At 46.6% G+C, this 13,670-nt stretch overlaps 1 protein-coding gene across 8 annotated transcripts in view; it reads left to right on the forward strand.

The window, feature by feature from the left end:
- Positions 1-13,670, forward strand: part of Prr5l (proline rich 5 like) — a 168,043-nt gene that overhangs the window by 91,935 nt on the left and 62,438 nt on the right. The window contains exon 1 of one of the 8 annotated variants that reach the window (XM_021651906.2): positions 3,057-3,341. The exons of the other annotated variants lie outside the window; for them this stretch is intronic. The gene's annotated coding sequence lies outside the window, so the exon portion shown is untranslated. Of the gene's footprint in view, positions 1-3,056; positions 3,342-13,670 lie in introns of those variants that run through there. 8 annotated transcript variants of the gene reach the window in all.

Genomic DNA, 13,670 nt, shown 5'->3' on the forward strand with positions numbered 1-13,670 from the left:
ATCCTTTTACCTGTAGCCTGGTTTGGGCCAGGTTCCATTACAAACTCTACAGGGATATGCTTAATAAAGAACTAGCTGGCATTTTCTCCTCCATAAGTCTTTTTTTTTTTTATTTTTGTTTTGTTGTTTTGTCCTTTTGAGAGAAGGTTTCTCTGTTTTAGCTCTGTAGATCAGGCTGGCCTCTCAGAGATCGAGATCGGTTGCCTGCCTCAGCCTCCCAAGTGCTGGGGTTAAAGGCCTGCACCACCACAGCCCATCTCACAGGTGAATGTTTAAATAATCTTGTTTGTGCTCCCGAACAAGACTCCACTGTTTCTTGGTAAGAAAAGACAGAGCTCACTGGACAGTTTTGTTTGTTTTTTAATTTGCAAAGTGACAGGCATGAAAGAATGGCATTAGAGAAGTCCTATTTACACCAAAATACTGGCTCGTTTTAGGAAGATTCTGTTTACGACACTAAATTGGGTGTGGTGTCCATAGCCTGTAATCCCAGCACTCAGGAGGTGGAGGAAGGAGGATTTGGAATTGAAGATCATCCTGGGCTGAGGGAGTTGGGCGCCAGCCTGGGCTTTTAGAGCCCTATCTCAACAAGCAAGCAAGCAAACAAAAACAAAATCAAATCAGCAAAACTTGAACTTAAAACCTCTTTAAAGTATACTCCCAGTCTTTGAATACTTTTCATGACCTCTCCCCTGTTCCTTCACTGTGAATGCTTCCCAGGAAGGAACTTTATCCACGGGAAGAATGTCTCCTCTCAGACAGATCTAGTCATTTCCCCCTATTGCGTGCACAAAGCCCTCCCTGCCCATCACAGGCAGTCGGCTTGGAATGAATTTATTCATGACATTTATTCCTAAAGCATATACCGTGGACATACTATGTGCCTGGTGCTGGTCTGGTAACTTGGGAAATATTAGTCAGTGAACAAAGGAAAAGCTTTTAGATGGCTATATGTGGGAGGTGGGAGATTAAATTTAGGAAAATTAATTTATATAATGCAATAATGGGTGCTAAAGGAAAAACGGAGAATAGTGAAGGTATTGGAAGGAAGTAAAATTTTATTTTATTTTGAGACAGATTTTTTTTTTTTTCCTGCATAGCCTAGGCTGACCTGGAACTTGGGATTCTCTGGCTACTGCTTTCAAGAGCTGTATTTACAGGCAGATGGAATAAAGTAGCTCTCCTTGAACAAAGAGCTGTAGGGGAGGGGCCCCAGCAAGGGAAATGCCTGGGCTCAAGGTTATCCTTTCCCTACTGCTGGGGTAACAGTAATAACAGTATTTTGTCTTGTGAGTTCCTGTAGAGATTCTGTGTACTTCCTCAGTGTGAATTCTTTAAGTCCTTATTAATGACCCTAGATAGATTGTATTTACTGCTATTTCAAGTCAGTAAACTGGGGCTTGGCAACTCTTCAGTAATTGGATAATACGCTGAAGCTTGGAAGGAGGTGTTGTATGTACCCTGCCTTGTAGCTGTAGGCTTTTTGGCTGCCTCCTCCACCTTCTCCTCCTCCTTTCTTCCTCCTCCTCTTTCTTCTTCGTCCTTTCTTTTTCTTTGGAGACAGGGTCTGTGTAGCCTTGGCAGTCCTGGAACTCCATATGTAGATCAGGCTGACTTGAACTTCAGAGATCCACTTTCTGCAGTGCTGGACTTAGAGGACTGTGCCACCTCTAGGAGGCCAGCTTTCCCTTCTTGACCATGGCCCAGCTCCCCCAGGCCTTACTGTCTTCTGCACTGGGCTGTGCACCCTCCCCAGTTATAGATGGGATCCTTGGGGTGAGATTTAAGGGCCTTCTGTAATCTTGGAGACTCTTTACAACCTTTTAGATTTCTCTAATATCCATGACAAGTGAGGGGCCAGAGGCTTATCTACACTTACACCTTAACACAAAGGTGTCATAGTATTACAGTGACTAAAGCAAGCTCTAAGTGTGCTTGGTTTTAACAACAACAAAGAAGCACTGTGGTTTCAAAGTTTGCGTGTTGATATGAGGCTGGACAATGCTTTAAAAGTAGTTTTGCCCTGCTCAACCACAGGGTAAAATTATGCAAGCAGGGAGCAGGGAGTCCTGCAAATAGCTGCATTTAATTTTTTTTTTTTTTTTTTTTTGAGAGTAGGGCTCAGAGGAGCCAGGGTGGAACAGAACCCATTGTGCAGAGCATGATGCCCTAAACTCTTGATCTTCCTGCCTAACTGCAAAGCACTACAGTGGTTCTCAATCTTCCTGAGGCTGAGACCCTTTAATACAGTTCCTCATGTGGTGGTGGCCTCCAACCGTAAAATTATTTTGTTGCTACTTCATACTGTTATGAATTGTAATGTAAGTATGTTGCATGCGAGATAAGTGATGGGCAACCCCCAAAGGGGTCTCCACCCACAAGTTAAATTCCGCTGTCCTCGCATCACGTGTGCACCACCACTAGCTCAGATTCTTAGCACCCACCGAACAACAACACATTTCCAAAGTAATTTTACATTGTTCTTAAATTTTAGAACTGGTTGGTTTTCTGTGGTCTCAGTTCTGGGAGATCTGTCCTGTTTGTGAAATCTTCGCCTGGGAAGAGAACCCCAGATCTTTACATTTGTTTTGCAACGCTAGAGAAGCAAGCTAGTGGGGAATCGGTTTGAGAACCTTTCCTTAAAAACACATCGCGCGTGCGCGCCCTAAAAGCAGCAACAAAAGCTCTCTCGGCTTCCAAAGTGTTCTGCAGGACGCCACTCCTTTTTATCTGGTCGCACTAACACCTCTGGGCTCCTGGGGGAGTTTCTTATCTTGTGGTTAGCAGTGGGAGGCCAATCTCATCTTGGGTTAGTTAGTGAAAGGTAGCGCGGGGTTCCCTTGATTTGCAGCATCCTCCGCTGCTTTTTAGCACCGCAAGCTTGATTTCCCGAAATTGCTGAAGTGCATTTAAGCGCAGGGTCCCCTGCCTCCTCTTGTTGTTGGAGAGAGGAGGCGTGGGATGGGGTGAAGAGAGGCGGGGGCGTTGGAGAGAAACTAGAGCGATGTGCACCGGACAGGAAAAGTGGGAGGAGGAGGGGGAGGAGAAGAGGAGGCGGCCGTAAGTTGAGAGGGGAGGGAAAGCCACCAGCCGGACTCTTGAGACTATGCCGGAGAGAAACCCGGGCTGGACGTGACCAGCCGGAGGGCAGAGCAGGGAGAGGACCTAGGGAGAAAGAACAAGGCGAGAACCATCCACATAGCTAGTTTCTCTCCAGCGAGAAAACTTTCCCTGGAACGCCGGAAACTTTTTTCCTGCGCGCGCAGTCTGGGACGGAGGCGAGCGGCGGGTGTGTGCGGTTCGGCTCGGCTCGGGTGACTCACGCCGGGGACCCCAAGGGGGTGAGTGGGGAAGTCCCTGGAGGGGCTGGAGTCATCCGTTCTACGACTCAACAGGCTTGGAAAATAACTTGCTTGGCGTGATCTGGGGGTGGGAGAGGGGCCACAGGGACAGAGAGACTGAGAGGAGACTCCGCGTGGTTAAGGAGCCTCCGTCACGGATGCTGTAGGCGGGGAGGTAGACCACCATGAAGTGGGTAGGGAAGGCCCCCGGGCGTAGTGGGCGAGGAAGCTCTGTGAACGGCTTTGGGGGATGCTGCCGATTGTGGGACCCATAGCGAGCTAGGAGGCAGCAAAAAGAAAAAGAGTGTGTCTGTCTCGTCCTCCCACGGCCGGAGGGGCAGGTCTACAGAGCCACGGGTGCTCAGGGGGCTGGCTACTCAGCCGGGAAACCGACCCTCTCAGCCACCCCCCTCTTTCCCGAAGGGAGGCGTGGGAGCCGAGGCAGTAGAGGGCGGCCACTTGGCCCGGTGCGCTGGGCAGGCCGCTGTAGCCAGGAGACATCCCGAGGGAGACCTGGCCCTTGGTGGCGAGAAGCTCGGGACAGCTTAGCGCCAGGCGTCCACGGTGTCCCCTTTCCGCTTCGACTTTCGCGCCCGCGGGGCGTTGGGCCGGGATTTCCTCTGCGCGCCTCGTGTGCGCACTGCGCGTTTCTGCGCGCAGGGGTCGCTGTGGAGCCCTCGCCTGGCGGCGGGACTGTCGGTTCCCAGGACTCGCGCCCACTCTTCCCTGGGCTGCGCCGCGGACCAGGTGTGCTTGCGAAGGGTCCTTCTGGAATAGACTCTGGGGTGATGCCTTCGTTGGCAGTAGGGGTTTCCCCGATTTCTACCCGCGCCCTGTCCGGGATCACATGCCACCTCCGCCTCTTCCTCCGCGGTGCCAGAAGCCCGCGTTTTGCTTGTCAGCAGTAAAGTGGAGAGTATTTATAGACGCCACTGCAATCCTGCGGTGTGCAAGGTTTCAATTACTGATCCGAGTCGCGCCCTACAAGACGAGATGCTTACGCGCGATGGCGCAGCTACACGTCTGTTGCGGAGACCCGCATGGAAAAAGCCTCCAGGCATCCCTGCTTGGGTGGAATTTTGGAATCCGTGCCCAGCAGACACATGCAAATTCAGATAACCCATGATAAGGACCACAACAATCTCAGATAGTCACGTTCTAGCCCATCAGCCTCTTTTCCCCTGCCAGCTTCCAGCATGGCATCCATCAAGACTGCGCCTTTGGCCATCTACTAGTAATCATCTTGACCAACTAAGGTTTGAAGTAATAGTAGAATATAGAATAGTATTTCCCCCACATCCTTCAAAACGTCATTGCCATTTCTGCTAAATTGCTTTGGCCGTAGAAGGTGCTGTTACTGATAACACGAAGCTGCAAGCGAGTCAGGAGGGAAATTAATTTAGACACATTTTAAAACTGGCTCCCAGTGAGGTTCTTTATGTATCTGCCAGGTGGACTGGGAGCAGAATAGTCCTCTCATTGCAGTACTGAACTCCAGAAAGGAGCACTGTACCGTGGAGAGTGGTTTCTATAGCATGTTGCCTTCCAGAGAAAAGAAGCAATGGTTGGCCCGGCTACAAAGTTATCTTCGGGTTTCTCCATTCCCACCCACTCATTGTTCTAGTGTCTTAACCACACTTGTAACAGCTCGACCTATTCAAATGTAAAAGTAAACTGGAAGTAGAAATAAGCCTGCGTACATTAGGTTTAACCTGAGTCTATCTGGTTTCCAGTAGGCTGAAGCTTATTTCTTTCAAATGGAGGGGCATGGTATGTGTTTATTTCAGTAGGTGTGGTTTTAAACTAAAAAAAAAAAAGCCTGAAAACAGGGGAATCTGTAAACATCTTTTCACACTTTATGGTGACACTTTGCACTTAAACTGGTAATACAACATGATCTTCACCCAATGTTGCTGCAGCCCTACTGCACGCACGCTGAATAGGTGAGCTCAGAGAATGTCAGGAGTCTGTCTTAGGCTACTTGCATAGGGGGTGGAGCCCAGAATAGATTGCCTCTTTAGGATACCTGGCGATACCCTTCCTTTCTGATGGATTCCCCAGATGTTCACCAGCTCATCATATAGTTGATTACATTTGAGTGTGTGTTTATGTGTGTGCTGCATGTTATGTCTGTACGCACTTGTATATTTCAGTGCATTGCATATGTGTGCATATGTGCAGAGGCCAGAGGTCAGTGTGAATGTCTTTCTCGGTTTGATCTCTGTTTTTTGAGTCAGGGTTTTTCACTGATTCTGCTAGTTGGCTGGCCAGCAGGTCGCTGGGCTGGTCCTGTGTGCACCTGCCCCAGTGCTGGTATTACAGCTCTGGCTTCATACATGGGTCCTGGGAATCCAAACTCAGGTCCCCTGACTTGTATGTCAAGAACTTTACCAATAGAGCCATTTCTGTGTCCCCCATGCTGTGTTGTTGTTGTTGTTTTCAAATGTCCTAGAGCTGCACAATTATTGAGAAAGCTCTTCATCTTGTCTTAGAATACCATTGCAATGACCACCTGAAAACCTTACCCTGACGGGCCTGACTGGAACGTTACTCATTAACTTATTGTATGTTCAACATTTAATCCACTCGTCTGGAGAAGGTGCATCTCAGCACAACCCTTCTGATCCTTCAGCTCTGTTCCGATTTCTCTGTCTCGGTGATAGGAACGTGTGTTCCTGTGGCCTTGCTTTGATACATCCCTTGTACCAGGTAAAACAAATGCAAACTCTCTTCTGAACGGCAGACTCTCGCTCTTTAGTCGTTTTTCTGCTGAACCGGACCAGCATAGGATTGCACTAGCATGTGGGTCTCTGAAGGACTGCTTATAGTGCCTGTCCTGAAGGGCTTGGTCGGTAAAGCTACTTCCCTCTGTATGGACTGGAAGCGTGTTAGAGACCACGCTTACAGACAATATTCATTCACTAACACAATGCCTCTGTGGCTGAAATTTGAAGGCAAGATATCTTGTGTGTTTTGTCCAGGATTCAGGTTTCAGAATTTGGAGTCAGTCGTTACTCACTAAGCAGAAGGCATTACTATACTGTTACAAGGGAAGATTCCACACTGGAGTCAAGGAGGGGGCTGGGGACACAAATGACACAAGACAATGACAAGCCGTCAGAAATCAGCTTGAGATAATGCACATTTTGGCAGACTCCCAAGTTCTCAAGATGGTTCCAGCGGTTTACATGGAAGTTTCTGAATCAGAGGGGAAACTACAATGGGGGAAAAGGGAGTCATGGGACTCAAAGGCCTGAAAGGATGGAAGGAAAGGATATAGAGACTAAGCCTCTATAGGTTTGGGAAGGCATGGCCCTCACTCATACTGTTATATAAGACAGTAGTGAATGATATGCCCTGATGTGGTTCTCAGATGGGAGGGCAGTGGGAACCTAAATCCCCACCCCCTGAGAGTGCCTTTTGTTATTTCTTGTGCCAGTTTATAAACGGTTGAAGTGAGGGAGCCCTTGAGACCCGTTTCCATTTTAATTGGACTTGGCCCTTTGAGGTAACAGTCACTCAATCTCTCTTTAAATATTCTTTTCTTATGCTTTGCCAGTTTATAGCCTTTGTAGATCAATGCTTGGATTTCATTTCGGAGAAGGAGAGGGGGAAAAAAGCCCAGAGGTTAGTGATTACCAAATTGGATTAAGTTCTGTCTAGCAGAGTTTAAAGAAATACTGCTTGGTCTCTAATTACCATTAACTAGGAATTTAAACACTCTATTAAATTTAAGCTGGCTTAAAAAAAACTGCAGTATTTTTCAGCTGTAACATATTTTAGAATTTTAAAGACTTTTATATAGTACATAACTGTATAGAGATATTCTATGTATATGCATATCTCTCCACCCATGTCTTACATTTCCATAGCAGATAATGCATGACATCGTTATAAATTGGCTTCATTAAAAAAAAAAAAAAAAGAAGAAGTTCATGGCCAAGTTCAGTCACTTTCAGCCACTTCTGGGGAACCCAGCTCACTGAGGTAATCTCTTAGAAGAATGTTGGAGAGTGACGAGCTTTCCCGATTGCTCTTCCCATTTTGATTCTAGTTTATGGGAGGACTTGGTAAATACCAGCCCAGCCGCAGCCCAGCATAATTACATGTGCAGTATACTCCGTGTGTAATTATGTGTTGCATTGAATTGTATATTTACTCGTGCCCCTCTCTGTGTTCAGGTTCCTTCCTGGGTTCTGAGATCAGAGAAAGAATCTCACACTCCTATCAGACTCAGGTTCAGCGGGACCTCCTGTTTCTCTCCCTCTTCCCTTTTTACTTTACAGAACTTTTTGCTGGTGGTTTTTTTTGTTTTGTTTTGTTTTTTGTTTTTGACCCTGGCTGAGTTTTTGGTTTTGTGGTGGATGCTGGGTTGCTCACGAATTCGAGGATTAAAGAAAGGATTGTGTTGGCTACCTTTGTTTAGAGCCCTGGGGTCTGTAGTTTAAGTAGAGTCTGGAACAAGAGCTAAAGGTTTGTTTCTGTCTCCTTGCTCAGAACTAGGACAGAATTCTACCCCTGGCTCTGAAATGTGTCTGTATTAGCCTGCTCTAAGCTGCTTCAGACCTTGTCACAACCTGCTCCTGACCTCAGCAGTGTAACTCCTCAGGGTAAACCCTTCCATACTTGCCGTTGAGTGCTACATAAATCCTTTGGAACTGACTCACCCATCGGCCTTTCCTGGATGTCTTCGGGAGACCATGTAGACTTCTGCAGTCATTTGGAGAACTCTGAAACATCAGGAGGCAGTCCTCCTGCTCCCGTCATGGAACCCTGTGGCTATTTCCCTTGTGGTATCCGTAGGCAAAATTAGTGGGTGTACTTTGTAATCCTGGTGTTTGAAATGATTAAATAATAATAATAACTTCACCTTCCAGCAGGACAATAGATTCCTTCGAGGCTTCAGAAAAACCCTCATATCATCCCTTTTTACACATACACACACCCCCCCCTGTGAAAGGTCAGTCTCAATGCAAAGTTGTTACGTTGGCTCTTACTGGCATTGGGAGACCACACTGGTTGGAGAATTGAGCTTGGGAATCTGCTGGAGGCTCTGCCTTGAGAGAGGTCTGACCATAGGAAAGTATTTTCTCAGTTGTTCTAGACTTCACCTTTCCTGTCTACAAACCTGTAAAACTGAATTATCACAAATAGTCATTCACAATGGCCAAGGATAAGGTTCAAAGTACACACAGATCTATTGTGTGGTACTATTCCTGAGAAGACGTGAACAAATGCCTGCCCACCGCACATAGGGAACTAATGACAGAGCAAAGTAATGTTATCTCCAAAGTCCAGCTTGATGAACCAGTGAGTATACTGGGGTTACTTATAAAGACAGCTATATCACCAAAGGCCTGCTCCAGCATAGGAAACCTTGGAGTTCTCTACATAATATTCAGCCAGCTTGACAGGCTGGACAGTCTCTTATTCTTAGCAGTCTTTCTTGCTTATCTAAGTTTGTTGGGGTGGGTGAGGCTTGTAAATCTAGTGAGTTTCAGTAACTTGCTGAGACGTGGGAGTTGCTTATTTCTTGACTCTTGGTGGGCTCCTCTCCTTGTTGGGATGTTTTAATTCATAGAAGATCGCTACATGCCAGGGTCACAAGTAAATCTGTGTGTCCAGTGTATCTTCATGGGGTCCTCAACTGATGGCGGACTCTAGGATGCTGTCAATCATGTAGCATCTCAGAACATAGTGTTTGTACCCAGACTCCAGGTTTTGAAGCAAGGGTTCTCTTCTTTGGCTCTACTGAGATGTAGAGTTCTTACGGTGCTGTGGGATGGCCTCTAACCACTGGATACCCGTAGTGTCCTCTGCCCTGACCCCCACAGTGGTAGCAGTCCTTAATATCTCCACACATGCTGACTGCTCCCTAGGGAAGCAGGAGGCTGTCATTTTGGTTGAGAAAGTTGGTCTAGTTTCATGTTGTCGGGTGCTAGATGTATACCAGAGCTACCTGGGAGAAACCAGTACTGAGCCTCAGTGCTAGCCTATCAAAATCCCCAGAAGGTCCAGGAATTTGTCTAATCTGTCACCTTTTATTCATGGTGCCGCTCTTGGTTTCAGTTAACTATAAGCAACCCTAGTATGAACTGTTAACTGGGGAATTCCAAAAGTAAACAGTTCACGTTTAAAATTATACCCTATTCTGAGTAATATGATGAAGTTTGCAGCTCCATGATGTGTTGCTTGGTTGAATCATGCCTTTTCCCAGATTGCTCTCCTTGTATGTACTACCTGCCTGTTAGTGACTTAGCAGCTGTCAAAGGTATCACATCCACTGTTACAGTATTGGAAGGCTAGTTAGTATTCCAGGTAAGCCTTATTTTACTTAATAATGTACGCTAGTTGCAAATATCAGTGTTATTTTTTTTTTTGTTCACTTTATAATTAAACAATCATAGGTATAGGTTAGTGTCAGGAGCTTGACAGAATCTAGAACCTGGGAGATGTGCGTCTGGGTGAGCCTGTGAGGTATTACCTTGATTGTGTTAATTGAGGTGGGAAGATCTGCCCACTATGGGTGGCACCATTCCCTGGCCGGTATCCTAAGCTGTATAAACAGAGACAGGGAGCTGAGCAGCAGCATGCATTCATCACTGTCTGTTCCTGCATTGTCATGTATCTCTGTGGACACAGCGTGGTCAGCCGCTTCAAGCTCCTGCTGCCTTGACATCCCCATCATGATGGGTTACACACGTGAGCAGAATAAACCCTTTCTTCCAAGTTGCTTTATTATAGCAACAGGAAAAGAAACTTAAGACAACAGGTATGTGTGTATAGAAAAAAGACCAGGAATACAAAGGGCTCATCCATCTTTGTGGTTTGAGATATCTGCTGGGGTTACTGGAAGGCACCCCTTATAGATGGGGGGGGGCATATGTATTCTTTAAGAAGGTACGGAGACTGTGTAGTTCGCCGAGTTTCTGGCTGGAACAGAGGTTAAGATTATGTTAGGATGCTGCAGCAGTGGGGCAACAGGGATGTTGCTGAAATGCTCAGAGCCTCCCTCCCCCAGGGCTGTGGGAGTTTTAGGTATTCAGTGTGCTGTGCAGATGTGAGCAGGTGTTGTGATACTGCGGGCCTCTGGAGTTCCGTTCTGCTGCTCCTACTGCTGCATTTGTTTTACGCAGTACTGTGTACATTTTCTCTCAGGCCTAGCTCGGCAACCCACAGAGGATTTCTCTGCACCGTAATATGCTGTGGTTGTAAACTGGGCACACTTTTCTCTATACACTAAAACACATGGGACTACTGCCCTGTGGCCCAGACTTTTGCTTCATATATAATATTTTTTTTCTTGCATAATGTTTTAAAGGGGGAAAAAAAAAAACAAGTTCAGGATCAGCCTAGACCACATATTGAGACTCTGTCTCAAAAAGGGAGGAGGGAGATACAGACAGAGAGACACGCACAGAGAGAGACTGACAGACACTGGGTTGTTCTTTATTTTGCCACAGTCCTGTGTGTTTCTTTAATCTTAGCTGTATATCTGACCTTGACCAATATTGAACTTGCCCCCCCTTTTTTGGGGTGTGTGTGGGAGATCCCTATCCTTTTCATTAATCATGACCTATTAGTCTCCCTTTATTTTCTTTTAATTACTAGGCTTCATATATGAGTTGTCTTTATAGCCAGCAAAGTAGGTGTTGGAAGTGATAGTGTCATTCCATCCTCATCATACAGAGAAGACACTGTCTACTCTTCGAGCTTTTAAAGCTCTTATAAATAGGGCACGCCTTTAACCCTAGCAATCGGAAGTAGAGACAGGTGGATCTCTTGAGTTCAGGGCTAGCCTGATCTTCATACATAGTTCCAGAACAGCCAGGGCTACACAGAGAAACTGTCTCAAACAAAACCAACAACAGCCCCCAAACAACAGCAACAGAGCTCTTAAAAGTTTGTTTTTCCTTCTCAAAATCTTCCACATTCCCAGTTCCCACACTCCAAGGTCACAGGCAGGGAAGGAAAGGCGAACCTGTACTTTTCAGCTTAGATGCCTCTTGCCCTGAAAGTTCTGTCTCTAACTGTTTGAATTGACCATCTTCAGCTACACCCTTGGTGGCCTGCTACAATGATGCTTTTGGATGTTTCCTAACCGACCCTGTGCTTGCTGTGGGTAGTTTTTATTAGTCTTTATGGCCCAATGTCTTCCTTCGTTTAGGCCTTGGCACACACTAGAATGTTGTTGAGTTACACAGACTTTGGCTGACTTATAATTTCCTGGAAATGACTGCATCGAGACGGCTCTGCTCCTTTGCCCAGCCTCTTGTGGACCTGGGGAGAAGTTTCTGTTCTCTTCACTTCTTAAGAATGGGCGTTTTTATCTCTGAGGGAGGACTGACTTCAAGAAACAGCACACTTCATGTGGGACACATTTCCCAGCACTTTCAGGTGCCACTGTCAGCCAGGCAGAAGCATTTGACCACATCTTCACCCATCAGTGTTTTATACATACTATGTGTCAGAAATGTAATTGCTCCATAATGGTGTGTCTGGGCTATGGCCTCCGTCAGTCTAGACCAGCCGGCTTACTGTGGGGTAGACACTGCAGAATCACTATGGATGACATTCACTGGCCACACCCAAACCATGTGCATTCCAAGAAACTTGATGTTTAAATGGGAGCATGAGGGTGAGTACCTAAGAAGTGTGGTATTTCCGACAGTTTCGCTTAACTTGCACCAAAGAGTGGGGTTTTCTGGTAATTACACAGTGGGTTTCTGGTCCAGGTAGTAATGTCATATTGTTACTTGTGGTTGAAACTAAATTGCCAGTGTCCTGAGTTGTCTACACAACTAGTGACCTCTTCTGAGTCAAGTCCACCTTGCATCCTGTTTGCTCTGATGTGGAAGACTGTCCGGATTAGAACTTCTCAGCTTGGTTTCCATGAAGTGAGGTAAAAGTTGCTCGTCTTTCCCATTGGCCCTTTCTATCTCTTAGGACCCAGTATCTGTTTTGCCTGTGTGGTCTACAATGTCCCTGTGAATGTTAGTGCTAGATGGACCCAGGCTGAATCAGCATTGAAGAGAATTTTTCTGGCACCTCTGAAATGAGAAGGCTGCTCTTACTAGGGACTTACAAAACTCCTTTTAAGTCCCTCATTTAAAAGTACCTATTGGGTGCTTTCAGGGTACCCAATGCTGTTGCTTGGTGTCAGGATACAGTGTAAGAAGGCAGGTGGAGCCTTTGCTTTGAAGGGCTGGTCAGACTCAGGAAGAACAAGAGGTGCAAAGACTGCAGCTTGCCAAGTAAGTGCTTTGAGAGGCAGGGTCTCCTCCTGTGAGAGAGCTGTGGTCGGAAGCCCTGTGATGCCCACAGGGGGAAGTGAAGGGCAGAGTCCAGCATCTTGGCAGCCTGTACAGCCAACACATGCAATGTGTGAGCAGAGATTTTGGGAGCTCGGACTCCTTTTGGGGGGTCCTGTAGGATTTGTGGGACACTTTTGTTAGTTTTCTGCTTTGGGGCCAAGTAAATCCCCGTGCCTCAGTCTCTCCATCTGCTACGTAGGAATTATAAAACAGATAATAATCTGATAAGGCTATCCACTTAGAATTTTGGTGGAAATAATAAGTGTAAATTGAGGCCTAGTCCATCAACCAGATTTTAGTGACAGTTAATTACAAACTAATAGTAATTATGACAGCAAAATCACATTTTGTTTGATGAAAGAATTTCTACTCTTTTTTTTTTTTTAATTGTCTTCATTTTACCTTTTTTTTTCCTTTGGTTTTTCAAGACAAGTGTTTCCTGGTTATCCTAGAATTTACTCTGTAGAATTCAGACTGGCCTTGAACTCACAGAGATCTGCCTGCCTCTGCCTCCCAAATGCTGGGGATTAGAGGCATGTGCCACCACCACCTGGCAAGAATCCCACTTTTAATAGTAGCCTCTTCCTGTCCTGGTTCTCAGCCGATGGGCCTGGGATCATCCCGGGAGTGTGGATTTGGCTTCTTGCGTTGGCCTGGAGGGCTTTGCTTTGTTGGATGTCTCTGAGATAGCGGGGGGGGGGGGGGAGGGGAGAGAGGAGCTGAGGCTCATCCTGTCTCCGTGAATCTGTGTGTCTACAGCACAGAGGGGTGCTGTGTTTCAGCGGAGGAGTAGATGATGGGGTGAGGGTGAGCTCGGAAGAGAACTGGAGGTCAGAGGTGAACCTCGTGGAGTGGTGGGTTGGAGCCAGTAGGGAGCTGAGACTGGCTTGGGGCTGTGCAGTGTTAGGGATCAAGCTCTTATAGGGTCTCTCGGGGTGCCTACAGTTGACACCTGAGCAAGGTCAACAAGTAGTAGGTGGTGACTGAAAGTTGGCCAAGCAGAGGACAATCCGGG

This window comes from Meriones unguiculatus, chromosome 18, assembly GCF_030254825.1.
Source record: "Meriones unguiculatus strain TT.TT164.6M chromosome 18, Bangor_MerUng_6.1, whole genome shotgun sequence".
NCBI lineage: Eukaryota > Metazoa > Chordata > Mammalia > Rodentia > Muridae > Meriones > Meriones unguiculatus.